This window comes from Acipenser ruthenus, chromosome 8, assembly GCF_902713425.1.
Source record: "Acipenser ruthenus chromosome 8, fAciRut3.2 maternal haplotype, whole genome shotgun sequence".
Classification (NCBI taxonomy): Eukaryota; Metazoa; Chordata; class Actinopteri; order Acipenseriformes; family Acipenseridae; genus Acipenser; species Acipenser ruthenus.
Window position 1 is genome coordinate 62,160,148 of NC_081196.1, and position 26,145 is coordinate 62,186,292.

The window sequence follows — 26,145 nt, forward strand, 5'->3', positions numbered from 1 at the left end:
TGCAGTAACATGTTACATTAAGTTACATTAAGTGTGTCTAATTACTGTGTATTTACATAGTAGTTACATTGATGTTATATAAACCAAACCTAACCGCTGATACAACTGTGTGTGTGTATATATATATTTAATTATATATAAAATCATTTTATATATATATCAAAATGATTTAATTGTAATTATGTGTAACTACACATGAACTTACTAAGTAGCAACCATGCAAATACAAAGTAATTAGAGACGCTTAATGTAGTTCTCAGTCAGGCTGGGTTACAGTATTGTATTCCCATTTTCATATTGCTAGAACATTGTTTAATTTGACTCCATATCAATACATGGTCATGTTTTATATATACTTGCAACTGCATGGGAAGCATGTGATTCATGTAAATTAGTCGACTTTGACACAATATCTGTGACTGCTTTGTTTTAATAGTTGTTTTGTTTAATATCGTTTAACTACAGTTTGGTTGTATGGATTATTATCATTAAGGGCTAGTTTCAAAGATGCTGATAGTCAGTAATCATGGACTACCTAATGTTATTGTAGGTAAGGTAGACCAGGATTTGTGCTAATCAGGGTCTGTGAAGCCAGTCAGAAGTGATCATTATATTACATAATGGTCGAAATATCAATAGGTAAGACTAGGTATGTATGGTCGTTTATCTGTCAGCCAGTGTCATAAACTGCTTACACATTCTAATACATCTCTCCAGAATACATTCTCAACACATCTGTCTGTATTTTGAATGAGGGCTCCAATAAATACATTTTAAAATATAAGATAAATGCAACTCATTTTTAATGTAATATGAATTCAATGTTATTATTTGGGGTGTGTGTGTAGGAGGGCTACATACCGGTATAATACAATACAGTGCTCACCCCAGCCATGCCCATGCTGCTGAGAACTGGTTCTGTGGTATAAAGAGCTCCTTATAAGGGGAGCTCTGTGCTGAGTAGTTGTAGAGTGTGTTGTGCAGCTCTGAAATGTAAGGCTTGTGCAGACAAAGCACTCTTTCTTCTCAATTCTGCATGCTTCAAAAGTGTGCCACTCGCCTAAATACTGGCTGATTATTCATTCTATTAAAGAATTATTTTGAAATGTTACTGCACAAGACAGAATGTTATCCAGCCTGGTTTTACATTTTGTTTTTACGTTAGCTTACTGTTGGTCTGCATCAACCTCTGCTGCTGTGGAATTATTTGTGTTTATTTTTATTTTTTTTTAAACCGATATTGTCCAGTTCTGAACACACAATTTCACTGCAGTCTGGTTTGTAGAAGATCAAACCGCATGATTAAAATAAAACCTTTTTTATTTTTTGTATAAACATATACTGATATGCGGTTGGCCTGCAGTCATTTTCCACATGCCTTACCAATCATCAGTTAGCATTAAGACATGTGATATGCAGCAATACACCCATATAGACAGCAGACTATTAGTTCACACCTACTTTCAATAGAAGACGTGAGAAAATATAAAGTGTTTTTCCATTTGTATGTGGTTAAAAAAAAGATACACTGTATACAGTAAAAACACACAAACACAATGCAGGCCTGGTATGAGTGAACAAACATGTTATTTATTTTACTCAATGATTGTTTTATATTTCTTTTTTTAATGATTCTGTGCGTGAATAATTTTAAGACACAGTATTGAATTACATATTAGCCACCATCCAAAGACCTTTCAGTAACACTTTACAATAAGTGTCTCTAGTCACTTTGTATTTATATAGTATTTACTTAGTACATACACACTTACACATAATTACAATGTTTTGCACGATATAAGCCTAACACTATCCCTAACACAAAACCAAACTAAACCTAACTCTAACCCCCCTCACCCTAACTCTAAACCTAACCCTTCTCTGATACAATTGTGTACTTATATTCATTGTGCAAAAAGATAAACATTAAGTCCATTGTAACTGTGCATAATAACATTGTACTTATGTTTATGTACACCTGCATCTACATATATAACTACTATGTAAGCACACAGTAATTAGAGACACTTAATGTAAAGTGTTACCGACCTTTCTTGACATTTTTGAGCAGCTCTATACAGTGGACCTGATTTAGTCAGAGTTTGCAGCAGTGCAAAGTGTAATAAAAACACACCCATTCTCACATGTTTGACTGGCCTGTCCTATTAGAAGAGGGAGAATGCAGGATTGTACATTGCAGGATGGGTTTTCAACCCCATCCTACTAAACAAACATACATGTGTAGAACTCTTCCCTGCCACAGGGTCCTGCACACATTGATTTATTTTAAACATACATGTGCAGTCCTCTGCCCTGCCACAGGGTCCTGCACACATGTTCCATCAAAGCCGGGTGGCACAGGGCTTGTTGTATGGAGGCACACATGTCTTCTGCCTCTCCAAGTGTAACCCTGAATATAAATTTTACTTTAACTACTCTTCGTATCACTTGTAATACTTTCTAGTGGTTCTGAAACTATTTAACTCAACCTGTATCTCTTTGATCAGTCATCTGACCCATCCTTGGTATGTTGGCTTTCAGCTGATATTTAACTCAACCTCTATCTCTTTGATCAGTCATCTGACCCATCCTTGGTATGTTGGCTTTCAGCTGATATTTAACTCAACCTCTATCTCTTTGATCAGTCATCTGACCCATCCTTGGTATGTTGGCTTTCAGCTGATATTTAACTCAACCTCTATCTCTTTGATCAGTCACCTGACCCATCCTTGGTATGTTGGCTTTCAGCTGATATTTAACTCAACCTCTATCTCTTTGATCAGTCATCTGACCCATCCTTGGTATGTTAGCTTTCAGCTGATATTTAACTCAACCTGTATCTCTTTGATCAGTCATCTGACCCATCCTTGGTATGTTGGCTTTCAGCTGATATTTAACTCAACCTCTATCTCTTTGATCAGTCATCTGACCCATCCTTGGTATGTTGGCTTTCAGCTGATATTTCTCCTGGCTCTGGAATAAATCGCTAGGAAAACATTATATTCCTTAATGTGTACCAAAAAAAGAAACATGTATATAAACATTTAAGTGGAGACAGTATACGAGTGCACACACCACCCCACAGAAACATAGACAGCACTGCTAGCCCTTCGTACTTTCACACAGTAAAATCAGCCTGACCCAAAACCACGTCTACATCTCTGTTTTTTGCATCATCATTGTGATGGCTCAGGCTTCTCTGTTTTTTAAATGGTATGGAGTAGATTAAAAAGCTGGTATAATTACAACGTTAGAAACACACATTGCAGTCCTGTAACTGATTTATATTGAAAACAATATAGAAAGATCCATTGACCAATACAAAATTATGTATGAAATATGAACCATAAAGTACCAATGCTTCACAAGGTCTTTCCAACAAAAAAGAAGAATCGTTTACCAATGCGAGACACTAACCCCCTAGTGAGAAGTGTTACTTTTTATTTTCTTAAGCACCAATGATTTCTGAAAGTCCTGTGTTGTCAGATGCTCTGACTGCTTCTTGTAAAATTATCAGTAGTGTTCTATACATGGATCTAGTTCCATTGCCAGTGCTGACAATTTGATAATTAAAATACCCTTTATTTTCTTGGAAATAAAAAAAAAAAAAAAAATGATTTTCTCAGATAGCCAATACACATTCTAGTCAGTTTGTAGCAAGACACTTTTGAAGAAGTGAACCCTTTTATTTATGTTGGCTTTTACTCCCTTTCAGAAAAAAAAAATACTGTGCACTATGCACTCTGTTTAAACTAACAGCATGATTCACGTTTTGAAATAAATGAATAAATAAATAGATCAATAAATCAATAAATAAATACAATAATCAATAGTAATTCCTTAATGCATTGAATGGTTCTCAGTCCTGCACCTATAAGCCCCAGCTAAAGGCACCGATGGCTGTTGTCCTACAGTATATGCAAGCTATAGAGCTTTCCTTTAAAATAGATACTTTGAAATGATATAAACAGGGCATGGTTTTCCTGATTCAGTACACCCAATCACATAAGATGACCTGCCTATTGCATTGCTGAGAGGTACATTTTTCAAGTCACATACTGCATTCCGTTTCATCTTTTGGTCACTCAACAGAAAAGCAGTCATCAGATCAGAGGAGCTGCTAAAATGAACAGACTCTTCTTGCTTAATGTATTGTTCTGCATCGCTTGTAAGTGTGAACCTGTTTATTTATTAATGTAATCAGTAAACTACATCAAGTAGAAAACTGCTACAGAAAACCATTTTAATATCATATACATTTATTTTCATACAGAAATATTTAATTTGTAACGTAAGCAAATGGTCAGACACAAAAGCATCAGCCGGCACTTTAGTAAAGTTTTGTCTTGCATTTATTTTTTGCTTGTAATATGCATAACATTGGAGGAATCGAAATCTGTGCTTACATCCAATTCTACAAAATAAAATATGTTAAACATTAAAGGGGTCTCATCCCTGTGCTTGTATTATTAATAATTAAAACAGCTCCCGCAAACTCGTTAATCCGAACATACTAGGACTGGACCTTGTTTAGATTAGTGATTTGATTAGTCTGGATCACAGTCTGTGCCATGCTGGAAATACCTTGTCTAGTCATTGTTTTATGTTTTTGATACTTACATTTGATCACAGTTTATTTTGTGAAGTTTGTTTTTTGCTGCTAATATTACTTTCTTTCAATATTATAGCATGTTCTGGATTAGCGAGTGTCTGCTGTATATCAGAACCTTTTTAATGAACTGAACCTGATGGTATTTTAAACAGATACCTGGGATAGCTTGATATTCAGATGGGAAGCTTGTGTGCTAATTGCTTGAAGACCCTCACAGTGATGTTTTGTAATTTACAGATGAGATTCCAGCACAGCTCATTGTCCAGCCACATCTATCAGTGACAGCCCAGCTTGGAGAGTCTGTGACCCTGCAGTGCTCTGCATCGCGTACTCAGCACCATGCTTTGGTTTGGTTCAAGCAAGTCATTGGACAGCCTCTTGTGTATATGATCAAATATGATGGAAAATCAAAGCCTATCTTTTTGGATGAATTTAATGATAAATCACGTTTCCAAATTCTAACAAATGAGATCAGTTTTAACCTCACAGTTTTAAAGACGGAATCGTCGGATATGGCTGTTTATTACTGCGCAGCACTGAAAGACAATCAAGTGCTTTTTGGGAACGGAACTACACTGTTGATTAAAGGTAAACTCAAAAGTTAATTTAAATATATTTTGAATGTTCCTTTAAAATGTTTCTAGGGATGGGAGTAAAAACTGAAATATGTTTCATCTGCACTTCTCACAGTCAATGCATGTCACGTATATTATCATGTCATTATATTATCAAAAAACATAAAAACATTTTATTTAAGAATGAAAGGAGGCCATTTGGCCCAAATTATTATTATAAAAAGTCCTTAGAGAAAGTGTGGAAACAGCAGCCAGAACAAGATAGTGAAGCTACAGAGTTACAGCAGCCGCTAAATGACTTGAAGAAATTCAAATTGAGCATTTTGTAATTACTTTATAACATGGACCTTTATACTAGTAATGTGTCATAAGGATGTTGCTGTAAGCTTCTGTTGTCTCATCTTTTAATACAAAGAATGCCCAATAGCAGCCAGACCTTCAAGTGAATATTCTATCCTGGGTAATGTTAAATGTAATAATTACTGTGATTAAACAATATTCAGGGGTTTGTGCTCAGCATTGCACTGAAACAGTCTGGATGATGATCTTGTTGTGGCAGCAATGCTCCATACGTTACCATTCTAGTGTTCTTGGACATGGGCTTGAATCCCTCATTTTATACAGTAAACTGATCAGAATTAATCTTTATAATTATTTAAATCAGCTAATCTTCAATCAACATCATCTTCAGCGGCAAACAGCACTGCAACTGACATACATAAATGTGGTTAACTTAAAATATATATTTAAACACTTTATTCGATAATCTTTATTTGAAGTGCTAAGCTTTTTAAAAATAAATACACTATTTTTTAAACAAAACAGTAAATGCCTTTAAAATAAACTTAAATATAAAGTTGAAAAATAAATGTGATATTGCACATGGAAACTGAACACATACAAAATGTAGTAAATAACCAAACAAAGAACACATACTTGTGCTTCAATATGAAATCACATTACACATAACAAAGCAGCTGTGGATAAAAAAACATGCCCAAAAAGAAAACATAACAAAAAAGAAAGAGAGAAAGGCTGCCACTGTACATTCCTGTATGTTTCATTCTTACTGGATACCTGCTGGGCTTGCCTTCCACAGAAACACATTGGTGGAGAAAACATATTTTGAGATTTTTAAAAAATATTTCTGAACACCTTCCTGGCTCTGTTTAGGTATTGAATCCAGAGGAAGGATTATTCTGCCTCGTATCTCTGAATCGCTGCAGTCTTACTATTGTGCAGAGGTGACATGTGGGGAGATCAGCAATGGAAATGGAACCAAGGAGGACAGTACTGGTGAGCTTCTGTTTTTTCTTGCACACTGCTATACAAAAACAAAACATTGCTAATAAAAAGAAAATGTGCAGAAAGATTAGAAACCTAGATATAATTCCAATGTCCTGGAAAAGCATTTCAGATGTGTCACACAGAATTTACAAATCTTGCTGCACGCAACTGTAAAATGAAGGGTGATTATCAAATGTATCAAACACCTTGCAAACTATAATACTCACATCGCACATCAAACAAAATGTTTAACTCATACATCACTATGTGCATCAAACTACTCTCACACCCACAGTGTGCATTTAAAATGGACACTGGCCATGTTTACATTACAGTCTACTGTAAAACATATAATCTGGAAGTAACTACTGAGTACAATGCATGTGTTTTACACTTGACACACACACACATGTATACATATATATTATTCAGCATTTTTAAATGTAAAAATTCCTATGACTCTGAAGTTAAACTATCTGTGACTTACTTTGCATCATCAAACTTGCAAAAAAAAAACACTGCTTCCTTCAGGTTTGGTAAATTCTTGTAGGGTCACAGCATGTGAGGTTGGATAAGTGGCATGATTCATGACTTAATCAAATGTAATCCTTTGCTGTGCTTCTGGTTTCCACGCTGAGAAGGAAGAGCTGATCTGATGTGTACCAATGAATACCAATATCTCCTCATATTGTAGGCGCTGATCATTGGGCAGTGGTCAAGGCTAGTTTGAAATTCACTGGCCTGGTACCTATATGGTAGATGATGTCTAGCTTCATCTATGAAGATGTTTTGAACAGTGTCCAAGTCCAACATTGAATTCACTTGGCTGTCCCTGCTCTCAACAAATATTGATGTTTAAGTATTGAAAATTACATTTCTACATGTATGCAGAGTTTAGAATGTTTTTTCAAATAATTGAGTGTCAGTAACTGCAAATTATATGCGCATTTTTAAGATGAATCACTAACATAACAAACGTGTGTGTTAGCAATGGAATTCTGTACGGAGAATTAAGAAATGTGTGTGAAGCATATGAATACTTTTGCATTAACAGTTTTTATTATTAAAATATATATATTTTTCCATATTCAGATCAGATACAAAACCAGTGAATATTTGGTGAAAATATTACAGAAACCAATTTCTAGAAGACATTATAAAAGATTTATAGTCAAAGTTAATATATATATATTTATATATATATATATATATATATATATATATATATATATATATATATATATATATATATATATATATATATATACTGTAAATAAGACTTCCACACAGGTTCGTGCCCCTTTAAAAATACGACCCAGGACACACAGGAATGGTTTTTTTCTTGCGCTGACGCGCTATATTTTTAATAAACACAAAAATAAAAAAAAACACAGAAGAAAACCTAACTCCGTTTTGGAGCACTAACTAAACAGGTTATTCCCTGACTAACTTGCAGGACGGCTAAGCCATTTACCTGTTTAACACACACAAGAACAAAAACCACACGGGCTTAACACCACACTTACTACTTTAAATTCTGGCTACTCGGAGACAGATCACCTCTTCTGCCTCCTTCTACTCAGCAGCCACAAGCATTCTGCAGGTGCAGGGGATAATTACACAATAAAACAATTAAGAAAACTGATTAACAGAAAAGCAAAACAATTAAACAATTAAACTAAACAAACGTGCATTTTCACATATTTTTCTTCAGGGAGGATTTAACCCCCTCCCTACTGTCTCACAATATATATATATATATATATATATATATATATATATATATATACTGCTGTGCAAAAGTCTTAGACATGTTGCATTTTTCTACTCTGATGCATTATGAGAACCAACAATTTACTCAAATCTTCCACTAGTGTTTTCTACTATTTTAACAACCTTGACTTTCTTAAAGAAGGAAAAACACTGAGTGAAATAGCTCGAATCACTTGATATATATATATATATATATATATTTGACCCCAAGCCGTAAATACGACCCCAATCTTTTTGTGTTTGGTGTGGTCTTGTGACTGCCCCCATTGCAAGGCAGACAATTCACTTTACCTGTGAAGAAGAAGATCCACTTTTGTACTTTTGAAATGTAGATAAATCAATAGATAAATACATATGGTGATTTGATCATTGTATTTTAAAGCATAGGTCTGCAATGTATTTATTAGGCTATAACATTAACGTTTTTTTTGTGTTTGTTGTTTTTTTTTTCAAATAATTTAACACAATTGGGGCTACCCTGGAGAATAATTCCAACTAGACTCGCTTTTACATGAAGGGTATATGGATGGCAGGCAAGCTATCATGCATACCAAGATAAGCTAGAAAAATGCAGAAAAATGCTAAAGAGAGGAAAAAACGAAGCAGAAGGGTAGTGCAAGGATTTTAGTGACATAACTAAAAGGAATGTGCAAGAAAGTGCTTTGAATGCAGCAACCCAGTGCAATTAAGAACAGAGAACAGAGAGAGAGAGAAAATGGAAAGCTGCAAAAACAAGTGAAGACTTAAAAAAGAGTTAGAACAATTACAAGGAGCGTATGATTGTTTAACACAGAGATGTTTAAACATGACAGCAGACAAGGCAAGAGGTGCACCTGGTGAGAAGAGTGTGATTCTGCAGTTTAAAGAAAATCTTAGGATGTATAGTGATACTGACTGGAATGTTTAGCCCAAATCAACACGACTTTGTAGTATTTTGGGGTACTTTGGAGAGGGTCGTGGATGAACATAGATTGACCAATGCAGATGCATGGGTATTGTTGTGTGTTTGTTTAGGAACATCGCTTGTTAATGGCCATGATGACACTGTTAAGAATAAAAATGCAAATCAGCCTTCTCAGAACACCCACCACAGACTGGGCAATAATACAAGCACCAGTAAGAGAGAAAGGGGAGCATCCAGTTTTCTCTGCATCTCGGCTGTATACCAGCTGCAGATCATAACCACCTAGCATCTAAACAGCTCTTAATACAGAACTCAGGTCCCAAAGCTTCAACAAGCCCTGGCAATGTATTCAGAGGCAACAGGGTGTGTGGACCTAATGAATAAAATGCACCATTTCTGTACAGCTAATGAGATGCATCAACCTGTAGCTGCAGCTACAGAAAAGAGAGTGCCATGTGATATGTCACTCTGCAATGTTTACTGTACAGTGAGACCAGTGCAGGGAACAACAATGTTTACTGGTTCAGGCATATCTCAGGAGAATCCCTTATAGAATTCGCTTACATACATGGCAATGGGAATCCAGAGTGTGGGGACAGTTCACAGGTAGGGCTTCCCACCACCAAGTGTGTTTATGACTTCAATAAGAAGCTCAGCTACTCGGATGCTGGGGCTTACTATTGTGCAGTGGTGGCATGTGAGGAGGTCATTATTGGAAAGGGAACTGAGGTGGACTTTGCAGTGAGATTTTCAATGTTCCTTTCCTTGAAAGAGTATGTTATTGCAATGTAAGAGCTGTTGAAAACAGATGCATGGGCCATTGCTCAGAATTGTAATTGTTGTATGCATTCTGTCTTTTACACAGATGGAAATCCACACAGTACTACCCTAGTCGTCTGCTCTTTGGCTGCAACATCCATTTTGCTTTTGATTTTAATTGCTGCCCTTCTGTGCACAAGAACCAGGGCAAGGCAGTGCAGACCTTGTGCAGGTAAGATGATTTCATGTGCAAGAAACTATATGCATTTGGAAGCTTTTAATGTTGTATCATATTACAGTACCCCAGCTGCTTGCACTGAATATCTTAAATTGTAGCTTCTGTAGAAAATAACACTGGTAAATATAGGAGAGCGCTATTTATACAGTACATTATTAAATATATCCCTCTCTGGCAACGTACATTCCACAGACACAGATACTGATAGACTCGCCTGTGCTGATATATTTACTCAGAGCAGTATTTAGATGCACCACTATTTGTATTATTTAAAAAGGGACATAAGTTGTAGATTCTTCCAAACATTTTGTCTATAGCATGCCATGCTAACAAGATTTAGTTCAGTGAAAGCATGGTAAGGATAAGAGATTTAGAGGTTTCACTGCATGGTTAAGCATTGTAAAAAGAAAGCAGGATTAACTGCAAATTTGTGTCAGTTTTTTGTTTAGCATGGGAAAACTACAAAGCAGTATGTAATTCAATATGTTAACATTATTCAGCAGGTTTCATTCGACTTCATGAAGCAGAATGAGTTCATTCTGTTAGGTGATGCAGAACTTTTGGCCATAGCTATAGATGCGCCGAATGGCCCCCTCTCGTTCGTAAATGTTCTTATTCTCTTATAATATCTGCTGGATCAGGAAACATAACTGATGTGAATTGTTTGAGTTTCCATTCTTCACTGCAGTTCAGGAGTCTGATTATCAGTTCATGTACCTGTTAGTTTCACACCTTTAATAATGATATGAAAAGATGACTAAGAGCACTGCTGCTAATTTGTATTCTCTTCCACCGTCCTTCCTTGCTGTGTTCTTAGGAAATGTTGACGCACAAGCTGCTCAAACAAATGCAGACTCCACCAATGATCAGGTAAGGCTTTCTCGGCAATGAAGTTTGTGAAGAAAAATACAAAGTAATGTTATAACTTATATGCGATTTATTTTGTGTTGAAAAGGGTATGATCCTTACCCTACTACTACTACTACGACTACTACTACTAATAATAATAATAATAATAATAATAATAATAATAATAATAATAATAATAATAATATTTGTAGTAGCACTCTAACAACTCCTCTACTTAGATCTGCATGTCCAGTGCTACAGAAAAAATACATCTTTTTATGTATACATTTATGTTTTTAGTTAAACTATAGGTACGTGAATCCATATATTTTTAGTTAAACCATAGGTACGTGAATCCATGTATTGTTTTGTTTCTTGCAGTTTGAGGTATGAAATGAAAATATCCAAACTTACTTAAGTGATCATATCATGATCATATCATTAATGTTGATCCAAGAGGACCAACATTAATGACCAGAAATCAGAGCTGTGCAAGCTGGGAAAATTTCTCACCCTGTACATTTCTACACAAACCAGAAACAAAAACAGCCACGCAGCAAACTGTACACACAGTGCATGATGGAACTATAATTGGACTATAAAAACTGATCCATAATGGCCTCTTTTGCAGAATGAGCAAATGCTGGATTACGCTGCCTTGGATTTCGATCAGAGAAGAAATAAACCTGGAAAAAAGAAGAGAGCCATGAATAAAGAAAGTGTGTACGCTGAAGTGCGAGTGCAGCAGCGGGAATAACAGTTCTGTCCACACTGTTTCCAAAAACAGGCTGCAAAGAATATATACAAATGTAATTGTAATACATGTTAATTACAGATACCATGGGCTGTATAGTCAGCTGGAATGGTATATACATATATATATATACATATATATATACTGTATATATATATATATATATATATATATATATATGTAACATGTTACATTAAGTTACATTAAGTGTGTCTAATTACTGTGTATTTACATAGCAGTTACATTGATGTTATATAAACCAAACCAAACCGCTGATACAACTGTGTGTGTGTATATATATATTTAATTATATATAAAATCATTTTATATATATAAAAATGATTTAATTGTAATTGTGTAACTACACATGCACTTACTAAGTAGCAACCATGCAAATACACAGTAATTAGAGACGCTTAATGTAGTTCTCAGTCAGGCTGGGTTACAGTATTGTATTCCCATTTTCATATTGCTGGAACATTGTTTAATTTGACTGCATATCAGTACATGGTCATGTTTTATATATATTTGCAGCTGCATGGGAAGCATGTGATTCATGTAAATTAGTCGACTTTGACACAATATCTGTACTGCTTTGTTTTAGTAGTTCTTTTGTTTAATATGGTTTAACTGCAGTTTGGTTGTATGGATTTTTATCTTTAAGGGCTAGTTTCTACGATGCTGATAGCACTAATCATGGACTACCTAATGTTATTGTAGGTAAGGTAGACCAAGATTTGTGCTAATCGGGGTTTGTGATGCCAGTCATAAGTGATCATTATATTATATAATGGTCGAAATATCAATAGGTAAGACTAGGTATGTATGGTCTTTTATCTGTCAGCCAGTGTCATAAACTGCTTATACATTCTAATACATTTCAACAGAATACATTCTCAACACATCTGTCTGTATTTTGAATGAGGGCTCCAATAAATACATTTAAAAATATAAGATGTATGCAACTCATTTGTAATGTAATATGAATTCAATGGTATTATTTGTCAGGGTGTGTGTGTAGGAGGGCTACATACCGGTATAATACAATACAGTGCTCACCCCAGCCATGCCCATGCTGCTGAGAACTGGTTCTGTGGTATAAAGAGCTCCTTATAAGGGGAGCTCTGTGCAGAGTAGCTGTAGAGTGTGTTGTGCAGCTCTGAAATGTAAGGCTTGTGCAGACAAAGCACTCTTTCTTCTCAATTCTACATGCTTCAAAAGTGTGCCACTCGCCTAAATATTGTGTGTTAAATAATTATTTTGAAATGTTACTGCACAAGACAGAATGTTGTCCAGCCTGGTTTTACATGTTGTTTTTACGTTAGCTTACTGTTGGGCTGCCTCAACCGCTGCTGCTGTGGAATTATTTGTGTTTATTTTATTTTTTTTAAACCGATATTGTCCAGTTCTGAACACACACATTCACTGCAGTCTGGTTTGTAGAAGATCAAACCGCATGATTAAAATAAAACCTTTTTTTATTTTTTGTATAAACATATACTGATATGCGGTTGACCTGCAGTCATTTTCCACATGCCTTACCAATCATCAGTTAGCATTAAGACATGTGATATGCAGCAGTACACCCATATAGACAGCAGACTATTAGTTCACACCTACTTTCAATAGAAGACGTGAGAAAATATAAAGTATTTTTCCATTTGTATGTGGTTAAAAAAAGTTACACTGTATACAGTAAAAACACACAAACACAATGCAGGCCTGGTATGAGTGTACAAACATGTTATTTATTTTAATCAATGATTGTTTTATATTTCTTTTTTTAATGATTCCCTGCGTGAATAATTTTAAGACACAGTATTGAATTACATATTAGCGACCATCCAAAGACCTTTCAGTAACACTTTACAATAAGTGTCTCTAGTCACTTTGTATTTATATAGTATTTGCTTAGTACATACACACTTACACATAATTACAATGTTTTGCATGATATAAGCCTAACACTATCCCTAACACAAAACCAAACTAAACCTAACTCTTACCCCCCTCACCCTAACTCTAAACCTAACTCTAACCCCCCTCACCCAAACTCTAAACCTAACCCTAACCCCCCTCACCCTAACTCTAAACCTAACCCTAACCCCCCTCACCCTAACTCTAAACCTAACCCTAACCCCCCTCACCCTAACTCTAAACCTAACCCTAACCCCCCTCACCCTAACTCTAAACCTAACCCTAACCCCCCTCACCCTAACTCTAAACCTAACCCTAACCCCCCTCACCCTAACCCTTCTCTGATACAATTGTGTACTTATATTCATTGTGCAAAAAGATAAACGTTAAGTCCATTGTAACTGTGCATAATAACATTGTAATTATGTTTAAGTACACCTGCATCTACATATATAACTACTATGTAAGCACACAGTAATTAGAGACACTTAATGTAAAGTGTTACCGACCTTTCTTGACATTTTTGAGCAGCTCTGTACAGTGGACCTGATTTAGTCAGCGTTTGCTCCAGTGCAAAGTGTAATAAAAACACACCCATTCTCACATGTTTGACTGGCCTGTCCTATTGGAAGAGGGAGAATGCAGGATTGTACATTGCAGGATGGGTTTTCAACCCCATCCCTACTAAACAAGCATACATGTGCAGAACTCTGCCCTGCCACAGGGTCCTGCACACATGTTCCATCAAAGCCGGGTGGCACAGGGCTTGTTGTATGGAGGCACACGTGTCTTCTGCCTCTCCAAGTGTAACCCTGAATATAAGTTTTACTTTAACTACTCTTCGTATCACTTGTAATACTTTCTGATGGTGCTGAAACTATTTAAATAATCTGAATGCTCCATTTGCACAGTCTTCTCATGTACTATTAGGAAATTTGCATTTGTTCACATGTACTTTATATTGAATTTTCCATCAAAGAAGACAGTTCAGGCTGGGAGGGATGGTACATGTGGTTTTAACCCTCTAAAGATTGGGATCATAAATTTTACATAGTATAAAACATAAAAGCATAAGTTAATACTGGTGTTTGTTTTTTTTTGTAAAAAGTTCCTCCTACATGTAATATTTCATGTTTAAAGAACAAACAAACAAACTGTTCTTTTTTCCTTTGTTATGCTTGCTCCATATAATGGTCTTAAATTCTAAACAGTTACAAGCAACACATTCAGAAGACACTGCTTCAATGTTCTGCTTCAATGAGGTCTTGCCTGTCGAAATCTATATATAAATTAAGCAAATTAAAAAAACTGCAAAAAGCCCTGAAGGAGGAGGCAAGGATGGATGTGATGTGCACAAACCCGAACTCTGAATCCTCACACATTTGGGAGTAATTGTCTGGGAGGCTTAAAATAACCTATGCAAACATGTCTGTAACTCTACCTCATTCCAAATACATGGTGATGTTGACTGATGACTGCTGATCATTGTTCACTGGGTGTGATGACAAATTGTGACACTATTTACAGACAACTTGTCTGGATCATATTGATTATTACCCAGACCCATCCTAGGCAAAAGCTTCTAGGAAAAGCTTCTATTTAGTAATGTGTACCAAACACACACACATGATATAAATATCTAAGCAGAGGCAGTATATAAGTGTGTCCACCACCACACAGAAACACTGTATCGACAACTCTGCCTTGTACTTTCACACAGTAAATTCAGCCGGACCTAAAACCATATTTAAAACTTCATCATGGGTCAACAGCGCTATGATAGCTCTGGTTTCTCTGATCATTTAAAATGTCATGAAGCTGTTTAAAAGAATGGTATACATGCAGCATTAGAACAACACAACTGTAATAAATGCTATTGCCAAAAATCTGCAATAAACAATGTATTAACTGCTTTCTGTTTATGATGCCTTGTACCTGTGAGTAAAGAGGCCGCTTAGCCAGACTACAGGAAGCTCATAGAATGCTATATTCATGGAAAATAAGACATTCCAGTCACTTTTGAAGAACTGAACCATTTTATTCACGCACTCTGTTTAAACTAACAGCCTGATTCACTTTTTGAAATAAATAAATATATACAATAACCAATAATAAGTGCACCCATAACCCCTACCTAAGTTCTAAAAGGCATATGTGGCTGTTGTCATACAGTATATGCTGGCTATAGAGCTTTTCTTTATAATAGATACAGTAGTTTAAAATGTTGAAAACAGGGCATGTTTTTTCCTGATTCAGTTACCCAATCACATAAGATGGCCAGCCTATTGCTTTGCTGAGAGGTACATTTCTCAAGTCACATACTGCATTCCGTTTAATCTTTTGGTCACTCAACAGAAAAGCAGTCATCAGATCAGAGGAGCTGCTAAAATGAACAGACTCTTCTTGCTTAATGTATTGTTCTGCATCGCATGTAAGTGTGAACCTGTTTATTTATTAATGTAATCAGTGAACTACATTGAGCAGAAAATGTAACTTAAGCAAATGGTCAGACACAAAAACAGCAGCCAGCACTTTAGTAGAGTTTTATCTTGCAACTATTTTTTGCTTGTAATTTCCATAAAAAAGGAATCTGAATCTGCGTTTACAAATCTACAAAATAAAATATGTGAGACATTAAAGGGGTTTCATCCCTGTGCTTGTATTATTAATAATTAAAACAGCTCCCGCTAACTCACTAATCTGAACATACTAGGACTGGACCTTGTTTAGATTAGTGATTTGATTAACCCTGATAGCAATCTGTGCCACGTTAGAAATACCTTGTCTAGTCATTGCTTTATATTTTTGATACTTACATTGTATCACAGTTTATTCAATGGAGTTTGTTTTTTGCTGCTAATATTATTTTCTTTCAATATTATAGCATGTTCTGGATTAGCGAGAGCATGCTGTATATCAGACCCTTTTTAATGAACTGAACCTGATGGTATTTTAAGCAAATACCTGGGATAGCTTGATATTCAGATGGGAAGCTTGTGTGCTAATTGCCTGAAGACCCTCACAGTGATGTTTTGTAATTTACAGATGAGATTCCAGCACAGCTCATTGTCCAGCCACGTCTATCAGTGACAGCCCAGCTTGGAGAGCCTGTGACCCTGGAGTGCTCTGTATTGCGCACTGAACACAAGCACAGTACTTTGACGTGGTTCAAGCAAGTCATTGGACAGCCTCCTAGGTATATACTAACAGATGATGGACAAGCAGATGCTACCTTCTATGATGAATTTAAAGATAAAACACGTTTCAAATTGACAAGAAATGAGAGAAATCTTAACCTCATCATTTTAAAGACGGAATCATCGGATATGGCTATTTATTACTGCGCAGCACTGGAAGGCAGTCGTGTCCTTTTTGGGAATGGAACTTTACTGTTGCTTAAAGGTAAACTTAAAGGTTAATTAAAAAATATTTTAAATGTTCATTTAAAATGTTTCTTGCGATGGGAGTAAAAACTGAAATATGTTTTATCTGCACTTCTCACAGTCAATGCATGCCATATATATTATCATTTCATTATATTATCAAAAACCATAAAAACATTTAATTTAAGAATGAGAGGAGACAATTTGGCCCCAAATATGATTAAAAAAATCCTTAGAGAAAAAAGTGTGGACAACAGCAGTAAATGCAGCCAGGACAAGATAGTGAAGCTAGAGAGTTACAGCAGCCGCTAAATAACTTTTCATTCAAATTGAGCATTTTGTAATTACTTTATAACATGGACCTTTATACTAGTAATGTGTCATGAGGATGTTGCTGTAAGCTTCTGTTCCTTGTTAATAATGATCACAATATTTAATAACATATTTGTTAAATGTTTTATAAATGGATCCCTAAACTAAAGTGCAGTCAAACTAAAGTTCAATTCCTGTTGATCTTGTCCCTACTGTTGTCTCAGACATTTTTTTAATACAAAGAATATCCAATAGCAGCCAGACCTTCAAGAGAATATTCTATCCTGGGTAATGTTAAATGTAATAATTGCTGTTATTAAACACTTTCAGGAGTTTGTGCTCAGCATTGCATTGAAACAGTCTGGTTGGTGATCTTGTTGTGGCAGCAATGCTCCACCCGTTACCATTCTATTGTTCTTGGACATGGGCTTGAATCCCTCATTTTATACTGTAACCAGATCGGAACTAATCTGTATGATTATTTAGATCAGCTAATCTTCAATCAACACCTTCATCAGCGGCAAACAGCACTGCAACAGACATACATAAATGTGTTTATCTTAAAATATACATTTAAACACTTTATTGTATAAACTTTGTTTGAAGTGCTAAGCTTTTTGAAAATAAATATACTTTTCTTAAGCAATACAATAAATGCCTTTCAAACAAACTTAAATATAAAGTTGAAAAATAAATGTGATATTGCACATGGAAACTGAACACATACAACATGTAGTAAATAACCAAACAAAAAAACACATACCTGTGCTTCAATTTGAAATCACATTACACATAACAAAGCAGCTGCAGTCTCTTTGTGGAAAAGAAAAACATGCCCCAAAAGAACTTGCTCACATAATAAAAAAGAAAGAGAGAAAGGCTGCCACTGTACATTCCTCTATGTTTCATTCTTACTGGATACCTGCTGGGCTTGCCTTCCACAGAAACACATTGGTGGAGAAAACATATTTTGAGATTTTTTTTAAATATTCCTGAACACCTTCCTTGCTGTGTTTAGGTATTGAATCCAGAGGAAGGATTATTCAGTCTCCTATCTCTGAATCGGTGCAGTCTTACTATTGTGCAGAGGTGACATGTGGGGAGATCAGCAATGGAAATGGAACCAAGGAGGAGAGTACGGGTGAGCTTTTGTTTTTTCTTGCACACTGCCATGCTAAAAAAATAACATAGCTAATAAAAATTATAAAATAAATAAACGCTGAAATATTATAAACCTAGATATAATTCCATTCTCCTGGAAAAGCATTTCAGATGTGTCACACAGCATTTTCAAATCTTGCTGCACGCAACTGCAAAATGAAGGGTGATTATCAAATGAATCAAACACCTTGCAAACTATAATACATCACAAATCAAACAAAATGTTTAACTCATACATCACTATGTGCATCAAACTACTCTCACACCCACAGTGTGCATTTAAAATGGACATGTTTCCATTATAGTGTACTGTAGAACATATCATTTGGAAATAACTACTGAGTACAATGTATTTTACACTTGACACACACACACATGTATACATATATATTATTCAGCATTTTTAAATGTAAAAAATCCTATGACTCTGAAGTTAACCTTTGTGTGACTTACTTTGCATCATCAAACTTGCATGGAAAAAATAAACTGCTTCCATCAGGTGTATGTGCGGCGCCTTGTAGGGTCACAGCATGTGAGGTTGGATAAGAGGCATTATTTATGATTTAATCCAATGTATACCTTGGCTGTGCTTCTGGTTTCCATGCTGAGATGGAAAAGCTGATCCGATGTGTGCCAATGAATACCAATAGCTCCTCATATTGTATGGGCTGATCATTGGGCAGTGGTCAAGGCTAGTTTGAAATTCACTGGCCTGGTACCTGCATGGTAGATGATGTCTAACATCATCTATGAAAATGTTTTGAACAATGTCCAACAATGCATTCACCTGGCTGTCCCTGCTCTCAACAAATATTGATGTTTGTGGAGTATTGCAAATTACATTTCTACATGTATGCAGAGTGTAGAATGTTTATTCAAATAATTGAGTGTCAGCAACTGCAAATTATATGTACATTTTTAAGATGAATCACTAACATAACAAACGTGTGTGTTAGCAATGGAATTCTGTATGGGGAATTAAGAAATGAGCGTGGAGCATATGAATAGTTTTGTATTTGCTTTAACAGTTTCCTTGTTTTTATTATAAAAGAACATATATTTGTCCATATTCAAATTAGGTACAAAAACAGTGAATATTTGGTGAAAATATTAGAGACCAATTTCTAGAAGACATTATAAAAGATTTATAGTCAAAGTTTATATATATATATATAAATATATATATATATATATATATATATATATATATATATATATATATATATATATATATATATATATGTTGGACCCCAAGCCGAAATACGACCCCAATCTTTTCGTGTTTGGGGTTGTCTTGTGAATGCCTCCATCGCAATGCAGACAATTCACTTACCCGTAGCCGATCTGAAGAATGAACTTTTGTAATGTAAATAAATAAATAAATAGGGTGATTTAATCATTCTATTTTAAAGCATAGGTCTGCCATATATTTATTAGGCTACCACATTAATGTTTTTTTTTTTTTTTTTTCCCAAATAATTTAACACAACTGGTAATACCCTGGAGAATAATTCCAACTGGTCTCGCTTTTACATGAAGGGTATATGGCGAACAGGCAAGCTGTCATCCATACCAAATAAGCTAGAAAAATGCAAAAGAGAGGAATAAATGAAGCAGAAGGGCAGTGCAAGGATTTTAGTTACATAATTAAAAGCAATGTGCAAGAAAATGCTTTGAATGCAGCAACCCAGTGCAATTAAGAACAGAGAGAGAGAGAGAAAATAGAAAGCTGCAAAAACAAGTGAAGACTTAAAAAAGAGTTAGAACAAGTACAAGGAGCGTATGATTGTTTAACACAGAGATGTTTAAACATGACAGCAGACAAGGCAAGAGGTGCACCTGGTGAGAAGAGTGTGATTCGGCAGTTTAAAGAAAATCTTAGGATGTATAGAGGACACATTGCAGCAGTAGGGGTGTTTCCCATGGACGGGAGGACGATGATGGTAGTGATACTGACTCAGATAGGGAGGATGAGGACGATCACGGACCTGACCTTCCTGAGGAGGAATGGGACTGGCATGATAACCTGAGTGCATATTTAATACGCACAGTTTTAGATGCATTTGTATTACTGCTTGTTCTACTGTATTACTGTTATGTTTCATTCATAAACAATGCACTAATGATAAGCGTCAGACCCTGCAACTGCGCCGCACAATGACAATTGACATTTCATTACACTGGAGAAGTATATTGGAAAGTTGAATAAACAAATAAAATGTATGCAGAGGTCCCTGAGTGACTCTACTGGTGAAGGCAAGACCGTGTGGTGTGCAGGGTGAATCATACAGTCAGGAGAGCACAGGGTTGAGTCCTGGCTGTGCAGACCGTGTGGTGTGCAGGGTGAGTCATACAGTCAGGGGAGTGCAGGGTTGAGTCCTGGCTGTGCAGGTCGTGTGGTGTGCAGGGTGAGTCATACAGTCAGGGGAGCACAGTGTTCAGTCCTGGCTGTGCAGACCATGTGGTGTGCAGGGTGAGTCATACAGTCAGGGGAGCACAGGGTTGAGTCCTGGCTGTGCAGACCGTGTGGTGTCCAGGGTGAGTCATACAGTCAGGGGAGCACAGGGTTGAGTCCTAGCTGTGCAAAGTTTCCAATTCTTCACTAGGGTTAGGAAACATCGACAGGATTTAGCCACCTCACCATCCTTACAGCAGCTGTTCCCATAACCTTGTGCTTATTTTAGTGCAGCAGCGAATAAAGTAGAAATCATTATCAGGGCATGCTGGCAGCTCTCTTTAATCAGCTCAACCCTACCACATTGATATGACTGTCTGCACAACACTCCTTATTTGTGTTAAAGAACTGATTTACTTACACTGGCTCTTGAAATGGATATCATTTAGCACACCTAGAACCCTATTGAACTTAGCTCTCCGTTGTATTTGATTAACATATTGTTTACCACTGCATTAACATTTAATATACCTCTCATTTACATTTCAGATTATAACCAGAACATGCGCATACTTGTGATTCTCTCATTTGTAAGGAGTGGATGTCTTGTCATTGCAATCCCAATAATTATAATGCTCTTAAGAAGAGAATAACCAAGAAGTAAGTATGAGGAAAAAATAGATTCTGGCCTGAAGCCCCCAAAAATTAACATTTTTACAAATAAAGAACTGAAGCAGACAAATGAACAAGGACAAATATGAAGGATTCCATTACTGTGGAGTTATTCCACTGAGCTGCAGTCTTTTCATTATAGTAAATATGGCTAATTCTCCCTGCTTTGCAAAGCAATCTGTTTAAACTGCTTCACAATTATGAGCATTGTATTTTGTTTTGCCTAAGACGATAAGAACTATGTCTGTAACCACAATTGTACCTTTAGTTCAGTAAATGCACAATAAATCATGATGCATTCTTGCAATACACCATTTGTTTGTTCATTGATTTTTATGTTTTTTAATTAAAAATGCTGCTAAAAGCAGGGCATAGAAAGTCAGAAATAAAAAAGTGAACTGCCCTAGCTCACACTCTAATGATACAAGTGTTGTACCAGGCTCCTCCCTCTACCACCCTAGAGCCTAGGAGACAACAGGTACAAACAGAAATGTATATATATATATATATATATATATATATATATATATATATATATATACACCACCTATTGTTTAAAGCAGGTACTAGGAACCTGTGATTTACTTCCAAAGAACGGCACTCATGCACCTTCCCCTCAACTTCAGTTTTGTATAACTTAATTTGAGCAGCTGTTACCCCAACCCCACCAAGCAGCAGGCACAGGTAAAATATTTCAGTGTAGTTCAGTTTTTAATACAATGTTCAGAGAAACACAATATATGCTCCACTTTTTGTCTAGGAGCCAAAATATCAAGTAAAAGAAAATATTAAACTTGGGGGTTTTGCTCCCTCGGCTAGCTAGGAGCCAAAGTAACAAAGAAATAGAGAAATGTGTAAAAGGGTTTACTCCCTCGGTGGGCTAGGAGCTGAAGTAAGAAAGAAATAGAGAAATGTGTAAAAGAGTTTACTCCCTCGGTGGGCTAGGAGCCAAAGTAACAAAGAAATAGAGAAATGTGTAAAAGGGTTTACTCCCTCGGTGGGCTAGGAGCTGAAGTAAGAAAGAAATAGAGAAATGTGTAAAAGGGTTTACTCCCTCTGTGGGCTAGGAAACAAAAAAAGAAAACAGTGTCCAGAAAATGTTATATAAAAAAAGTGCATGGTATAATCCAATTAAAATGTCCAAAGGAACAAACAAACAAAAAAAAAAAAACATAATAAAAATAGGAAGTAGCAGACCGCCGTGTAGATCAGTCTAGCGCCCTCCTGCATCGACCAATAGAACACCACAGTCACACCACTGCCACCCTTGTGATTTTCACACTAAAAGAAATCAAACACTCTGTGAATACCAACCAATCAGCTTTTTCCTCAGATGGTCCCGAATCCCTTCCACCCACTTTTCCAACTGATGCATTGAAATCAGGTGTCACACCCTCCAGATTAAAGCATTACGTCTTGCCACAACTACAGAAATAATGAAAACACAAATTCCTATTTAAAATGTCCTTATATGAAGAAGCACTGCCAACAACAAACTACTTACAGATCCCATTAAGAGCATAGCTTATATGCTGTGCTCCAAGAAACTACAATTGTGACCCTGTTTACAGACAACTTAATTAGCATCTGGACCCATCCTACATAAAAAGCTTCTAGGAAAAGCTTATATTTCTTAATGGGTACCAAGCATACAAATTATGTAAATATTTGAGTAGAGGCACTATGCAAGTTTAACCACCCCCACACATAAATACTTCATAGACAACTCTGCTTTGTACTTGTACTACACACAGATGACAACTCTTGGTCTGGAATACTATTTAATTAAATCTGTAAATACATCATTGTACAGCATTTGTTTTTAATGTAAAGCTTGCACATTGCTTTTCATATGCATTGCATTGGGGGACATTGCATACATTCCCCCCTTTAAATCCCAGAACCCATGTGTAACAGGCGAGTTTCATGTGGGTGCTGAGTGACAGGCAGGAGATCAAGACATAGGATGTTGAGACGCCATGCAGTCGCACATGTTTATTTACATACACACACACACACACACACACACACACACACACACACACACACACACACACACACACAGACTCACACACACACACACACACACAGACACACACACACACACACAGACTCACACACACAGACTCACACACACTCTCACATGAACCCGACCTCTTGTCGCATGACGCTCTGAGTTTAAGTTTAATCAGTAGTCGACTACGCCACTAGTGACTTTAAATCTCAGACCCCATGCTAAACCTCATGGGAAACAATGTGATGTTTTAACGGTATATTCGGGTTTGTATACTCCTTTCATCTGACTTTAGTGATATGTCAGACTTATAAAAGTGTGATCACCATTTGGCCCAAGCTTCCATGTCGCTGACGGGTACTTACTGTCAACTGGAACACTGCCATAAATCACCAGCTTTGGCAGAGTTTCATGATCATGAAAACTCTCTGATTGTTTCTTCCTCTTATCTAATCACTTCATTTGTTTGTTTGTTTTTTTCACTTACAGTTATTATACTCATTTATATTAGTTATTACTTCAGCATTAATGCCTGTTTTCATTTTAAAAAATAAATCTCCTACAATAAACAATGTATTAACTTCAGCTGCTTTCTGTTTCTGGTGCCTTGTTTCTGTGAGTATAGAGGCCGCATGGCCAGACTACAACAACCTCCCAGAATGCTCCTTGGTGCCTACTTGATTCCAAGAGCTTCCATACCAGAAGAGTTCATTTTTATACCCTGTTTAACATGCTGTGCATAAATTTAACACAACCTGTCTGGATCTCTTTGATCAGTCACCTGACCCATCCTTGGTAAATTAGCTTTCAGGTGTTATTTCTGCTGGCTCTGGAATAAACCTATAGGAAAACCTTATATTTAATGTGTACCAAATATATATATATATATAAACACTCAAGTGGAGACAGTATACAAGTATACAAGTTCATCCACCACTCCATATAGACAGCACTGCTAGTCCTTTGTACTTTCACACAGTAAATTCAGCCTGACCCAAACCCACGTCTCCATCTCTGTCTTTTGCATCATCACTGTGACGGCTCAGGCCTCTCTGTTTTTAATGGTATGGAGGAGATTAAAAAGGTGGTATAAATACAACATTAGAAACACACATTGCAGTCCTGTAACTGATTTATATTGAAAACAATATAGAAAGATCCATTGACCGATACAAAATTCAGTATGAAATATGAACCATAAAGTATCAATGCTTCACAAGGTCTTTCCAACAAAAAAGAAGAATCGTTTACCAAAACGAGACACTATCCACCTTGTGAGAAGTATTGCTTTTTTTTTTTTTTTTAAGCACCAATGATTTCTGAAAGTCCTGTGTTGTCAGATGCTCTGACTGGTTCCTGTACAATTGTCAGTAGTGTTCTGTACCTGGACCTGCTTCCATTGCCAGTGCAGAGACTTTGATCACTGAAACAAAGTTTATTTTCATAATAAAGTAAAGTTTCACTTTTAACTGCTCTTAGTATCACTTGTAATACTTTCTGATGGTGCTGAAACTATTACAATGATTTGAATGCTCCATTTTTACACTAGCAGTCTTCTCATTTATTATTACGAAATGTGCTTCTGTTCACATGTAGTTTATATTGAATTTTCAGGTCAGGCTGGGAGGCAGAGATAAAAGTGGTTTTATAACAACACAATGACAATTACCTCCCAAGTGGTCTTGCCTGTTACAATCTGTGTATATTTTTAAACAAATCAAGCAAATAAAAAATAAACCTGAAGGAGACAAAGATAGCAGGTGTGTGCATGAACCCGAACTCTGAATCCTCACACATTTGAGAGTAATTGTCTGGGTGGCTTAAAATAAAATACATGAACATGACTGTAACTCTACCTCATTCAAAATACATGGTGATGTTGACTGATGACTGCTGATCATTGTTCGCAGGGTGTGATGACAAATTGTGACACTATTGACAGACAACCTGTCTGGATAGGTAAAAAAGCTTCTAGAAAAAGCTTCTATTTCTTAATATGTACCAAGCACACACATGATATGAATATCTAAGAAGAGGCAGTATAGAAGTGTGTCCACCACCACATAGAAACACTGTATCGACAACTGTACCTTGTACTTTCACACGGTAAAAAAACGTTACCATGTGTCAACAGTACTATGATAGCTCTGGTTTCTCTGATCATTTAAAATGTCTGGAAGCTCTTTAAAAGGATGGTATACATGAAGAATTAGAAGAATACAAATGTAATAAATGGTATTGCCAAACAAAAACTTCAATTACCAATTTTTTTAGCTTCAACTGCTTTGTCTTACTTGTTTGTGAGTATAGAGGACACTTGGACAGACTACATCAAGCTCTAGAATGCTCTGTATTTTCATGGAAATAAAAAGAAAACAAATGATTTTCTAAGATAGCCAATACATATGCTTGTCAGTTTATAGCAAGACACTTTTGAAGAAGTGAACGCTTTTATTCAAGTTGGCTTTCATTCAAGTTGGCTTTCATTCCCTTTCAGAAAAAAAAAAAATACCGAGGTACTATGCACTCTGTTTAAACTA